The following is a 13,704-nucleotide window of genomic DNA, read 5'->3' on the forward strand; positions in this document are numbered from 1 at the left end:
AGATCATGACCTGAACTGAAATCAAGAATCAGCCACTTAACTGACTGAGCCACCCAGGCACCCCGAAAACCTAACTTTAAGTGACACAGACAGATAAGGAAGAGGAGGAAAAGGATCCAAGGTATATTTTTAGAATCCCAGTATATTAAAAATAGCTATTATAGGGGTGCCTGGGTAGCTCAGTTGGTTAAGCGACTTCTTTTGGCTCAGGACATGATCTCAGGGTCCTGCGACTGAGCCCTAAATTGGGCTCCCTGCCTAGCTGGGAGTCTGCTTCTCCCTCTGCCTCCTCCCCACGCACATGCACACTCACACAGTATGTGTGCTCTCTCTCTCTCAAATAAATAAAGTCTTAAAAAAATACATATTATGTATTTATTAAGCCATATTAGTGGAAAATTTTCCAGACTTAATTGTGTATCACTCACATTATAGTTCATGGTCATAAAACAGTATTTTATTTTAGTACATTAAATTTCTAGTGATCAGATATCCACAGTATGGTGAGGATAAATCCATAAAATAATACCCTAGGAAATTTAAATGTGGGGGGAAAATGGTAAAATCTGAAAACTGTTTCTATTTTGGCTTTGCCCAAAGAAGCAGAGGTAAACAACTTATATCAGACAAATATAAATCAAATTTGGCTCTTTTCAGTAGAAAGAAGAGAGAAGACAAAAAAATGAACAACTGGCCCAGTGTAGCCTGCTCCCCTATGAATTTATGGATGGACAAAGTAGTACAGATGCGTACATCAGATCATTCCCACCAGAGCATCTCTTTGCAAATGAAATTAATGGACACATAAGGGTTCTGCCTGTCCTGTATAAATATAGTACACAACAATAAATGCCCTCAGAGAAATCTAGTTTTCAGATCCTTTGGAACTAACTATCATCAAAGGGCTTAAGATGCAAAACCACTGGTTTCTCTTTCTTTGATCCAGTGAATACCAAAATATTGGCTGAAAGATTCAGTATAGAATAATCCTTTATCTTTGCTATCAATGATGCTATGTTATTTATGGTTATTTTTCATATAATGATATATATATATATATATGTATATGCCTCCAACTTTTATATTCTCTAATAGCTATAAGGTTGAAGTTTGCTATGGTTCTCTTGGGGTGTTGTAGAATTCTAATGCAAAAAAAGAGATGGAATAAGACTAGAATATGAAGCCATGAACTTGGAAAGAAAGCCAAACTGCCATATTGATGAATGCTACATGTTCTTGTGTCTGTGTACCAGCTTGGAACAACTGTTTAATTTGTCTGTTTTTATTTCCTCAATTTATGGCTGTTGGTCCTTGAAACAAACATTTCAAACATATGCATCAAATAATTATACACATATATATCAGAAACTGTATATGTTATGTATTGGAAATCACCTTTTGCAAGTCATCTTTACATATATCTGTTAGCAGTTAAAAAGATTCAGAACTTCACTGGAGGAGAAAGGACATTTTTTTTTTCTTCTGTGTAATTAAAATAAGCTCAAATATGTCTTCTGATCCCAATCCAATTATCCAATGGCATTGGTTTCCACTTTGCCTAGGACCACAAGAAAACATTCATTACTTTTACCAGCTGACTCTCTTGCTAATAGACTTTGAATAATTCGTTTCTAGAACAGTGTTTTTCAAACTGTGTTCCTACAGGTTCTAGGGTTCTATAAACCTATGTCAGGGTCTTCCTGAGGAACAAGGTGGAGCTCATGGACTTGGGTGTTTGGAGCCTCTTGTCTGCTCTCACTCCCATGCGTGCAGCTTCAATTCAATCTAAGTAACACACAGAACCAAAGATTTCAAAGGAGAACCTACCTACCACTGGAAACAAAAGTTACTGTGGGTTTCTCAAGATTTGTGGAATGACAGCATGGAGAAGAGAATCTGAATTCATTTCATTAAAATCTTCTTCCGCATCCTGGGCCCATATTAAGCCTGCCTTTTGGGCAGGAGGAGACAAGAGGGAAAGGGGAGGAAGAGAAGAGAGGCGAGAGTTCCAAGGAACAGAATTTGCAAGAAGTGAGTAGGACATACACTTTCTCTGCCACCAGGTTCTGTGGCAAGTGGCAAGTGCAGCCTGATAGGTCACTCCCCGGCTGAGGTTAGCAGAGCATCATGACTGGTAGACGTGCCCAGTCAGCATGAGTGTTGGAGAAAAATGGTCCTGCTGTGGCAGAGCAGTGGGAGTGAACACTGAGATTCCCCTGATGTTCAGGGAGAGGAAACGGGTTCCAGAAAAGCCTTGGGCTTGCGTATGGTGATGAAGAGTGCAGCTAGAGGTAGGGCTCAGAAGGATGTGCAGTGTGCTTAACATAAGAGTCCGGCAAGAGGCCTCCTACAGAAGGCAGGCAGATATTGCCTATCTACGCCCTCGGGGGCCATCAACCCTAAGAGAGCTTTGAGGCTGTGTGATCCTTGCATACCTATAGGTTGCTACACCTAGAAAACAAACCATGCGCTACACAACCCCTTTGAGTGGAGAGTCTCAACTCATTGAGTTACATACTTGGAACAGATTTTCTCCATCAATTCCAAGCTGTGTTCTTTTTATTGAATTGTAAGAAACACCCTAATGGATACATCATTTTTTAGTCATTTTCATTTGTGAAGATTTTTCCAGTCCAGATTACACCCCAGTCTCTTCCTCAGTTCGAAGTTTTCTCCACTGCTAGATTTACGGCTTAAGTGGCTCAAGGGGCTGTGTGTGGTCTCTGCTCTTCTTCCTGAGAAGCCCCAGCCACAGTTCACTGGTCAGAGCTGGCTGACACATTCTAAGCACTAGTCATTGTTTCTACACCTACACACACACACACACACACACACACACACACATACACACACACACACTTTGAGTTCTTTTTAACTCAAGATCCTTGATCCTGCTCTTCCTCTATGTTTGATGGCACATATGGACTCATATTTAGGACTTTTATGTCTTTTAAAGATTTATTTATTTATTTATTTATTTAGGAGCAGGGGAGAGGGAGAAAATCTTCAAGCAGACTCCCCACTGAGCCTGGAGCCTGACATGGGAATTGACCTTAACCATTCTGAGATCACGACCTGAACCGAAACCAAGAGTCTGATGCTCAACCCACTGAACCATCCAGGCATGCCTGTATTTTGGAATTCTTAATGAACTTGCTAGGCAACTTGGTTGGAATCAACCTTGGAAACAACTTATTTGTAGAAAATAAGTATGAAATAGAAATACAGCCTGCAGGTTCAGAGCATGGATTCTTGGGCCATATTGCCAATTCTAACCATACGGATCCGGGGAAAAGTTGCTTCATCTGTTGGTGACTTAGTTTCCTCACCTGCAATCTGGGGATAGTAACTGTGCCTAACTTGTAGAACTGCTGTGAGGAAACTGATTTTGGAAAGTGTTTACAAGAGTGGTTGGCTCTGAACTATTGGCCATCATTATTATTACTAACACTATGATCTTAGCCGGCTTGAACCCAGTTCCTATCACATGGGTGATGATGGGAAAATAATCCTTCAACACCTCTCAGGCTCAGCGTTTCAACTAGAGAAATGAGAGGGATGGATACTCTGCAACCCCCTCTTGTGGGAAGGGTTTAGAGATGCTGGCTGGAGCAGTGGAACGGGGCACCCTTACCCGATGCCATGGGAGTGAAAACTAGTAACACCTTTTTGGAAGGCAGTATTATAGTATTGCTTATAATTTAATATGTGCAAACTTTCTATCTTAGACCTTTTTAGTTTTCACAATTTATCTTCCAAAAATACTTATACATACAAAAAAATAAATACATGAAAATATATATTGAAATATTGTTTATGATGACCCAAGATATGCATTTATTAGGAGTTAGTTAACTATCATAAACAGTGCTACTTTAGTTTATAGCCATTAAAAAAGAGTTTGATACTCATGGGACTAAAAAGCCAGGTGGAAAAAAAAAGCACCAATTGTAAACAATGTATATATCATGATCTTATCAAAAAAAGGAAAGAAAGAAAAAGAGAGAAGGAAGGAAATAAGATAAAGTGAAGGAAAGCAATAAAAAGCACATGTGTATTTTAGCATATGTATGGACTACCACTTGAGAAAACATTTACCTGACAACTACCAGTAGTTATTCTGTGAAAGGAATTATGATGTCTTTATCTTCCTATGTTATTTATTTCTTCATTCTCTAAATATCTTAAACTATAAGTAAACATTATTTTGGTAGTTAGGAAAACAAAGATACACACACACACACACACACATATTTAAAGAACAATCATAGAGTTTGGAATCAGACAAGCTTGGGCTCAGATTGTAACTTTACAACATTTTGGCAGCATGATCAGGGCAAACTATTAAAAATCTCTGAATCTTAGTTCTTTTAGCTTTCAAAGGGATAATATCAAATTCTCCTTACTTTTGGAAAAATTAAGTAGAGTAGCAGATTTAATTCCTTATCACAAAGCGTGGCATACTATAAATGTTTCAAAATGCCCATTCTCTTCCTTCACTCTGTGTTAATTATGAAATATCTACATACTAAGCTGTTTATCTTTAAACAGTTGAAATAATATTTCTCAATATCATCTTTCTCAATTTAATTTTATTCTATGACTAACACAAATTTAATAGGCCAAATTTGTGATAGTCCTGTCTTAAATGTATCATTTTTCCTTACGATCATTTTTATCTTAGTGGAAATAGGAAAATACATATATTAAGGAGGAAAAATAATAGTTAACTACCTGTACTATTTTATAGTAAGCCCATCACGACAAAGCATATACAGAATTTTTATGTCCCAACCCATTTCCAAGCACTGCAGTAAAAGAGTTACTGTCATTAAAAATTTTTGCAAATACGTATTTATGTAGATTTATATAAATATACACATATGCAGAAAAAGCTCTTCTTCACATTAACAGCGGCGATCTTTAAAATATAAAATTGCAGGAAATTTTTTATAAAAAATTTTATAAAAATATAAAATTGCAGGAAATTTTGCCCATTAAAAAAATTTACTGTGGGGTACCTGGCTGGCTCAGTAGGAAGAAAGTGAGACTCTTGATCTTGGGGAGATGAGGTGGAGCCCCACATTGGGTGTAGAGATTATAAAAAACTTCAAAAAATTTTTAATGTATATATTTTTAAATAAACAATGTATACTAACTGTTGTAACATTTTCTTTATGTATATTTCCAATATGTAGAATTATGCAATGATAAAAAAAACAAAAATAAAAATGCCCTAAAATAATAGATAATCACTTTGTTTTTATTTTCATCAAGATTACCACGGCAAACTTGCAAGCTAATTGTGTTCCTGATTTGGGTGAGGTTAGCTGAACTTTGCCAAGGAAGTGAGAACAATGAATTCTGACTTGTTTCTAACATGAGGAAATACACTGGTCTTATCATCACAGTGGCGGACTAATGCCCTGGTTTCATTGTAAACAATTAAACAAAACATTGGTCAAGAAGTGGATGGGTAGTATTTAGAGAACAGTATCGGCTTTTTGTGGTCCATCTGAACCCGTTATGTTGAGCAGTTTAACTAAGTTTAACTAACTAATTTGAGAAAGAGACTAACCATCTCCACGCTCACGTACAGAACTTGACCCAAAAATCCTGCTAAGTGAATACACTGGGAAATTGCTGGAAGCGGTGGGGGCTGTTTGTGGCTGGGTTTCCCAGCAGAATGATCTACTGGATCCCTAGAGTATGAATATGTCATAGGTGGGAAAGCGTATGGCGAAATAGGAAGTATTACACTCTTTGCATGTTCATCCTCAAAAAGGATTAAAAGCATCATCCAGTTTCATGTCTCCTTTTTTAGAAAAGCACCTGATTTGAACTGAAGCTTTTTCTTGAACCTGACCCTGAGCCAGATATCTCAACTCAGACTTCCTCCTTCTTTTCTTTCCACCAAGACATGCTAATGTAATTAACATTCAGGTAAGGCTGTACAGCAAATAGGCATAAGATTACCTAGACAGAATCTAAATCCTATTGAATGACAGGATAGTTAACATTCTGGGTAACAGAATGTTTATTTTAAAAAATGCTTTGGAATTTAATTTTTTCACATTTAGGCTGACCTATTCATCACAACTATGAAATGTACACACTTATGAGGACAAACACTTAGTGCTGTATGTCCAAATGAACCAAGCATGCCTGGGCCTTCTACAAATATTTGTCAGATAAATTGCTAACAGATGGTTATTTACTATATGGATTTCACAGCTCCTTTGCCTCTCTCTCTCTTATTTCTGCTTCAGAGTCTGGTGCCAGAACCATTTCTCTAAAGGCAAAAAGATGAAATCAGAGCAAAGAAACTCCCAAGTGGTCCACTTTATTCTATTGAACATTTTGGTCTATTGGCTTGGCAGAGAGAAACTTTGTAAATGTTGATGAAAACAATCTGTTACATCTCTGTCACTGTTCATTAAGAGAGTTGAAAGGATCAAATATCCATATGTCATTCAAGAAGACAGCCAGTGTTAGAAATGCGAAATTTAGAGTTGTGACCTTAACAAATTTAAGCTCTGTGCAACTGCTACATTGATTTTTCTAAAACCATGCACATAGGGGAAAATTTGGGCTCCTGATCATAAATGCAAAACCCTTATTAATTGCACTGCTGTCTATACCTTTAAGTTCATGCCATGCCCCTTCCTGCCATGCATTTGATAATCCAGGACTCTGAACAGCTAATCCCAAATTAGAACATGAGTGTGCCTCAATGTACAGGACATCAAGGTCATGGACGGCAGAAAAGCAGTGTGCTGGGTCCCCCCAGGAGGCGTTCTCCCAGATACCCTACCAAAGAGATGGTAACATCTCTACCAATCTGTCCTGATTGGCCAGAACTGAGCCTCATCGCTCAGGTCCCAGGTACAGAGGCTCCTCTTCCATCTCTCACTACCCCAATCCTTTGCCCAAGTACCCCTCCTCAACTCAGGGCCTTTGCTGAGTTGTGGCATCTCCTCGGTAGGTCCTCGGGTCTCTTCCTTCAGCTAGCATCTTCTAAATCTCCGTTCAAGATATCACCTCCTTGAAAAGACAAAAGCCCAGCAAGCGACTACACCTTGAGTACCATCTGCCCCTGTCCGCTGTGGGATGGGCCAAACAGCCCTTGTCTGTGCTCCATGGTACCCAGTGGTAACGTGTTTAACCCCTGCATGCCCTGTGTCATATCAGGGCATAAGGCTTCCGAACACGGACTCTGAACCTACTGTCCCTGGGCTTAACTCCTGGCCCCTTCATCTGCCGGCAGAGTCAGTTTCCTTTTCTGTAAAATGGACATTACGGTAGACCTGATCTCAAAAGAGGAGGATTAAATAAACCAGAATCTCTCAAACTTACACAAGTGTGAGTCCTCAGTGGGAGCTGTGAGCAGTAGCGGTGTTCACCTGCACTGGCTCTCCACGCTTGATATCCCCCATTTATTTTTCTCAGGAAAAGACTTCTTAATTATTTGTGTATCCCTCACCCTGTCCCCACTGCTTGGCATCTATAAGTGCCACGTACATGGCAAGCCAAACTAAACTTGTAAGAATAGGAAGAATAATTTCCAAGTCATAGAATGACTGGTCCCAGAACTGGAAATGCCTAAACATCGATATTTAGTTCCAAGTTCATAGAGCAAGGAAGCATTCTCTGGAGGGAGAATAGGGAACCATTTTTTACCTCCAGGGAGGAAACAACAAAACATTTCAGATTCTGTCCTTGACTGTAAACATAGCATCCTTCAACGACGCAGTCCGTACATGGCGTCTGACGAATAGCCAAAAGTTTTATGTTCTTGCCGGGTGTTCAATTATAGTTTTCAACAGAAAGTGTAGATTACAGGATGCCTGATACATTCATCCAAAAATGCTAAGAAAAACAGATGGTATTTTCCAAATCTTATCAAAGGATTCCCTTTCTCCTCACTCATCAGGGTACTTTTGCACCAAATATGATGGAAAAGTAATTTGCCTGCCACTGATCATTTATACACTCCAGAGGGAGGGGTTGTCGGAGTCAGTAAGATATATTGATTTCCCACACACTGCTCTCTTCCTTCTCTGGGTGGTTAAAACAAAAACAAAGTATTTGATTTCCTCCATGTTTCTACTGATGAAAGATGACAGACCCAATAGTTGAGCTCACAAATGGAAATCTTTATTATGTATGATTAGAATCTTTTTCTCTTTTCAGCTGTAACCAGTCCAATGTCGGAGAGCTATTCCAAAGTCTGCAAGGATAGTGCTAAGCAAACTACTTTCTAACATGGGCTGATGGACTTTTCACCATCTCCATACACACTCAAGGACCCGGCCAGCTGTGACCTTGATGAGCTGAGTGCGGCAAGCACAGAGAGAATGGGCTCTTTGTGCTTAGTGCTTTGTATTCTCAATACCTCCCTATTATATTTTAGACATATCCTTCACTAATGAAAAGTCAATTGGTTATAGGTCTTTTTGTGAATTTAGAACCTGCCTTAGAGGAAGGTCACTGGGTAGCCTAATGTAGGAAAAATTGCTGGTTTCTTAGATTATTTAGGCATTTTTCTTGTGGTTTGTGGACTCAAGTTTTCCATTTTGCTATTTATTTCCAAGAATAGGGCAATCTTGCATTTATCCTTATACATCCTTAGCTCCCCCAAACCACATTAATTACCTGATCATTAGAAACTATTAAGGACAAATTGGAAGTATTGAATGAGATATATGGCAAATAATATTTACTCAATTCATATAAATTTAGCCTTGAGCATTACTGTATGCTAAGAGACTCATGGCGAGTCTCACTCTCAGACATAAAAAGGGGGGAAAAGTGTCCCCATGCTGCACAGCATATATTAAATCATTGGAAAGATCTATTATTTCATTAATTCTAATAGATTTCTGTTGTGGATAAAACGAGTTCTAGCCTCTTGGAGAACAGGGAAAGGACAAGTTCCTAATAGTCTGCATTCCTACGGTTACGTTCTGCAGTGACTCGAAGCATGTGCTACATTGTGAGTGATTCTAAGAGAAAGTCTGTTCACCAGTTGGACTTCCTTTTGCATTCAGCTTAAAACAGGAAAAGAGGGCATTTATGCCTCATTTTCAGACAGAAAGTACTTGACTGTTGAAAAATTCTCTGAACAGTGGTAAGACTCTCCAAAAGACAGGGAGTGCCAAAAAAAAAAAAAAGCAGAGTGGATTGTGAGCTGACCTGGCAACATATTCTCCAGGAAATGGCCGGGTGTGTGTATCCTTGCTGATTAAACATAAAATAGCTCCCAAGCAATGTTCTCTATCAGGCAAAGTTGCCTCTAAGAGCTGTGTTTTCCCAAGGAATAAAGAAAGAGCCCTCGCACAGAGCCCTGTTGGAAAGAGGCTGAGCAGCTTCAAGAGGACAGACGTTAGTAGGTGCTCCTGTGCCCTGGGAAATGGCGAAATCCTACACAAAGATAAGAGAGGCAGGGAGCGCAGAACAGTATGCATCCAAAAGGAAAAGCCAGTGTGTATGTACTCCTTCAGGATTAAAAAAAAAAAAAAAAGGATTCAGGAAAACCCAGATCAAGGGCATAGATTGTTATGGGGGAAGTCCATCTCTTTATTTCACTTTGTGGATGAGCTCTCTCTGGAGGGGAAATGGTAGGTAAAGGTAAGGAACAAATAGTGACCTTCAGATTTTAAATCACAGCCGAGATATCTGAACATTGTCAGGGCATCTGACAGTGCAAGGCTGCTATCCCCAGTCGATTGGGCAGGGAAGGTTGGGACAGAGAATTAAATGAGATAATTCTTGGCAGCACTTGCTATAATGCCCAGCATGTATGTTCTATAAAAAAGCTATAATTCTTCATCATGATACTAATAACTCTAACCAATCCCTAAGCTTTAAGAGGCCCTCCTACCTGTCATTCGGGAGACGACGACATAATTTCAGTCCATACGGCTGTGTAAATGTCTCCCTGGGACCGATCCCTCCCCTATGATCCGGCACTGATTTGCCTGATCTGGGAGCCCTTTCAAAGACATTCGCTTTCTCTACAGAGGCTGTGGTCCCAGCAGGTGAAGAATATTGCACAATTTCTTTTCAAAATTATTGCTTTTCCACACAGAATAACTTCTGCGATTCTCCCTTGAATGGATCAGTTCAAAGGTTTCAAATACTTTCTTAATCAGGGCTATTTTGCCTGCCCTCATTCCACAAGCTTTTCTGCCTCCCCTCACCTTTATATCACATTTTTCCACATTCAGAAGTATTCATGGCAAATTTAACTTAAAGTTGGATAAGAGCCTTCATGGGTAATCATGCTTTTCCAGGTTGTTATGGTGAATGGACATCTGGGTTACCTAAGCTCTAATGTCCACTGGTAGAATCACGAGCACTTACAGAGGCCACTCCTGGAGCCAGACTGCTGGGCTTCAAACCCTCACTCCACTCTGCCTACCTGGCATGTCAGGTAGACTGACCGATCCCCCCCACCCCCGCAGACCTCAGTTTTCTCAACTGTGTCACTGAGACAGCATAACCAATAGCATGGAGGACAAGGGGCATTAGAGAGTAGTAGGGAATTTGGGTAAATTGGAAGGGGAGGTGAACCATGGGAGACTATGGACTCTGAAAAACAGTCTGAGGGGTTTGAAGTGGCGGGGGGGGGTGGGAGGTTGGGGTGCCAGGTGGTGGGTATTATAGAGGGCACGGCTTGCATGGAGCACTGGGTGTGGTGAAAAAATAATGAATACTGTTTTTCTGAAAATAAATAAATTGGGAAAAAAAAAAAAAAAGAGTACCTCACTCATAGAAGCATTAGATGAATTAAGACCTAGGAAGTTTTGAGAATAAGTAAGGCAGAAGCATGAAGACAGCCATGGGCTTCATGTTTTTACAGGTAAATTAAACCCAGATAAGCTGTCAGAACACTATCAATAATTTCATTTCAAGAGATGAAAGACAAAAGTAACACGTAAAAAAGTTTGTATCTTGAATTAGTAGCGATTTCGTTCTTCTGATTTATTCATTCATCTATTCATTTATTTGCCAAATGTTTATTAACCTTCTATTAGAATGTCTCTTTTAGACACAAAGAAAAAAAAGAAAAATGGATGTTACATTTTAACAGGCATGTCAAGAGAGGAATCACACACTGCATTCATCATACAGTTAGGTGGCTTTTTGCAAATACTTAAATCACAGACCAAAGGATAAAATTTAGGAGTTGGCCAAAGCTAGGAAGAGTTTTTAATACATGGAAGAATCACTTCCGTAGGCCATGCACAGTGGAGTTCATTAAACTGCACATTACTAGCACAATCATTTATACATTCAGTTTTAAGAACACCCCCCAAACACCTATGGAATCATGGCAGCTGCCATCTTGGGTTTACTCTTCCAGAAGGTAGAATAATTTCAGGCAACAGCATTTGAACACATTAACCCCTGGCTTTGTTTCTTTTTAAATAGCCAAGGATTCAGTGCTCCCGAAAAATACTGTTTGAAGTAACAATGAAACCCCTCCCTCACCCCGAGTTTCTGGAGGAGCAACAGGGGCTCCTCCTTCTTCATGAAACAAAATTTGAGCTCTCAGCCACAATAAAAATCCTGCAGTTACTTTGTTGTAGTAGAAAGCTTGACATTTAACTTCAAGTTCTGCCTGAGCTCAACAATTCTATTAAAACATGCATGCAGGCACACACACAAAACCATCTTAGTTTTGAAGTGTTGTTCCTGCCATATTGAACTTCCTGTAAGACTGGAAAAAGTAGTTATTGAGGGGGCCCTGATGACATCAAGAGCTGGAAGAGCCTTGGAAATTGTCACCAAAAGAGCAGATTATCCGAAACCATTTTCAAGGCACATAACTGTACGTGATAAACTGTAGACTTGACAGAGGATTTTTGTCAGTTAAATTCCTAGAAGTGCAATTGTGGGGTGTATCAGTCACCTACTGCTGTGTAACAATCACTAACTTAGTGGCTTTAAACACCATCAATCATGATTTCACAGTTTTTGTGAGATGGGAGTCTTGGCTGGATCTTCCATTCAGGACCTCCCTAGGTTGCAATCAAAGTGTTGGCTGGGCTGTGTCCTTTCTAAAGCTCAGGATTCTTTTTCAAATTGACATCATTGTTGGAAAGTGTTGGTGGCAGGACGAAGGTACCTGTTTTCTTGATGGCTGCCCACTTGCTGGTTGCCCAGCTTTAGACATTGCCTGCAGTTCCTTGTCATATGACTCCCTGCTCAACATAATGGCAGTTTACTTTATCAAGGCCAGCAGAGAATCTCTTTAGGAAAGCCCCAGTCTCTCCTTTAAGGGTTTTCACCTAATTAGGTCAGGCCCACCCAGAATAATCTCCCTTTCAATGAAATAAAAATGAACTGATTTGGGTGTTTAATTACATCTGCAAAATGTCTTCACCTTTGCTATATAGTGTAACTTAATCAAGTGAGTGAGATGTCATCAAATACGTAGGTCCTGTTCACACTTAAGTGATGGAATAGTGCAGAGCTTGTATGCAGAGGGCAAGAATCTTTTAGACCATCTTAGAATCCTGCCTTGCACCCTTTACTAGAATATTTACTTAAAAAATTTGGATCCGAGCTTTGCGCAGTGGCAGTATTGTAGCCAATGAAGTTTATCCGAGGCGCGATTATTGCTAATTGAAAAAATTTGGATCCGTATTGCCAAAATTTTCTGTTAAAGTTTGAGACAATTACCAGTCCACCAGCATATGAATGTGCTATTTCCTCACATTTTAATAAATATTCAAGATGACTAGTCCTTTCATTTCTTCCCCAGTTTGGTAGGAGAGAAGCATTTTGTTACACTTTTAATTTCTATTTCTTTTGAAGAAAAGATTGAGCATAATTTCACACATCTTTTAAGAATTATCTTTTTCATAACATTTTTCCTTTGTTCCTTTTTAAGTTGGGCTGTTCCTTATTTTTTCATATTGATTTCTAAGAGCTATTTCTATATTATGGAAAAAAAAAACTTCTGTTTTTATGTGTTAAAATCATTTCTCTCTCTTTTGGCCTTTAAACATGTTCTCTCTCTTTTTAGTTAAGGAGAAGTTTTTAGAACAAATGTATAAGAGTGGAAAAATTTTGTTCATCAACTTGCCAAATAAATTGATGTATATTCTTGTGATGGGATACTCTGAAAACATTAGAAAAATGAGGTCGATTTAGAAGATAAGGAAATGGAGAGAAGGAGGACTTTAATGTTTCAATTAGTAGGCAAGTTGTAAGATCTGTAATTGTGATCCCATGCTTGATAAAAAGTTTGTTTTGCTTATTTGAATAATTATTTTTAGAAAAATGTCCGGAATGACACACTTCAAGATATATCCACATGGATCCACAACATAGTGGATCCATCTGGAGAACTGAATTAGACAGTGAGCTGTGGCTTTTTATTTTATTCACTTCCATATTCTTTCTTTTAACTTTGCAGTAAATGATCTTTGATTTTATATTTGAAAAGAAGATGAGTAATGAGGGGCACACGGGTGGCTCACTCAGCTCAGTGTCCAACTCTTGCTTTTAGCTCAGGTCATGATCTCAGCGTTCTGAGATCAAGCCCTGCATCAGGCTCCATGATCAGCAGAGTCTGCTTGGGATTCTCTCTCTCCCTCTGCCCCTCCCTCTGCTCTCTCTCTCTGTCTCTTAAGCAAATAAATAAAATCTTAAAAAAAAAAACAAAAAACAAGAAGATGAGTAATGATATAA

General features: G+C 39.1%; 1 protein-coding gene and 1 pseudogene across 1 annotated transcript in view; one reads left to right on the plus strand and one right to left on the minus strand.

Annotated features, from left to right (window-relative positions):
• Positions 1 to 13,704, minus strand: part of FBXL7 (F-box and leucine rich repeat protein 7) — a 369,476-nt gene that overhangs the window by 52,722 nt on the left and 303,050 nt on the right. The gene's annotated exons all lie outside the window — the stretch shown is intronic.
• LOC122897178 lies at positions 12,573 to 12,754 on the plus strand (annotated as a pseudogene).

This window comes from Neovison vison, chromosome 1 (assembly GCF_020171115.1).
Source record: "Neovison vison isolate M4711 chromosome 1, ASM_NN_V1, whole genome shotgun sequence".
Lineage (NCBI taxonomy): Eukaryota > Metazoa > Chordata > Mammalia > Carnivora > Mustelidae > Neogale > Neogale vison.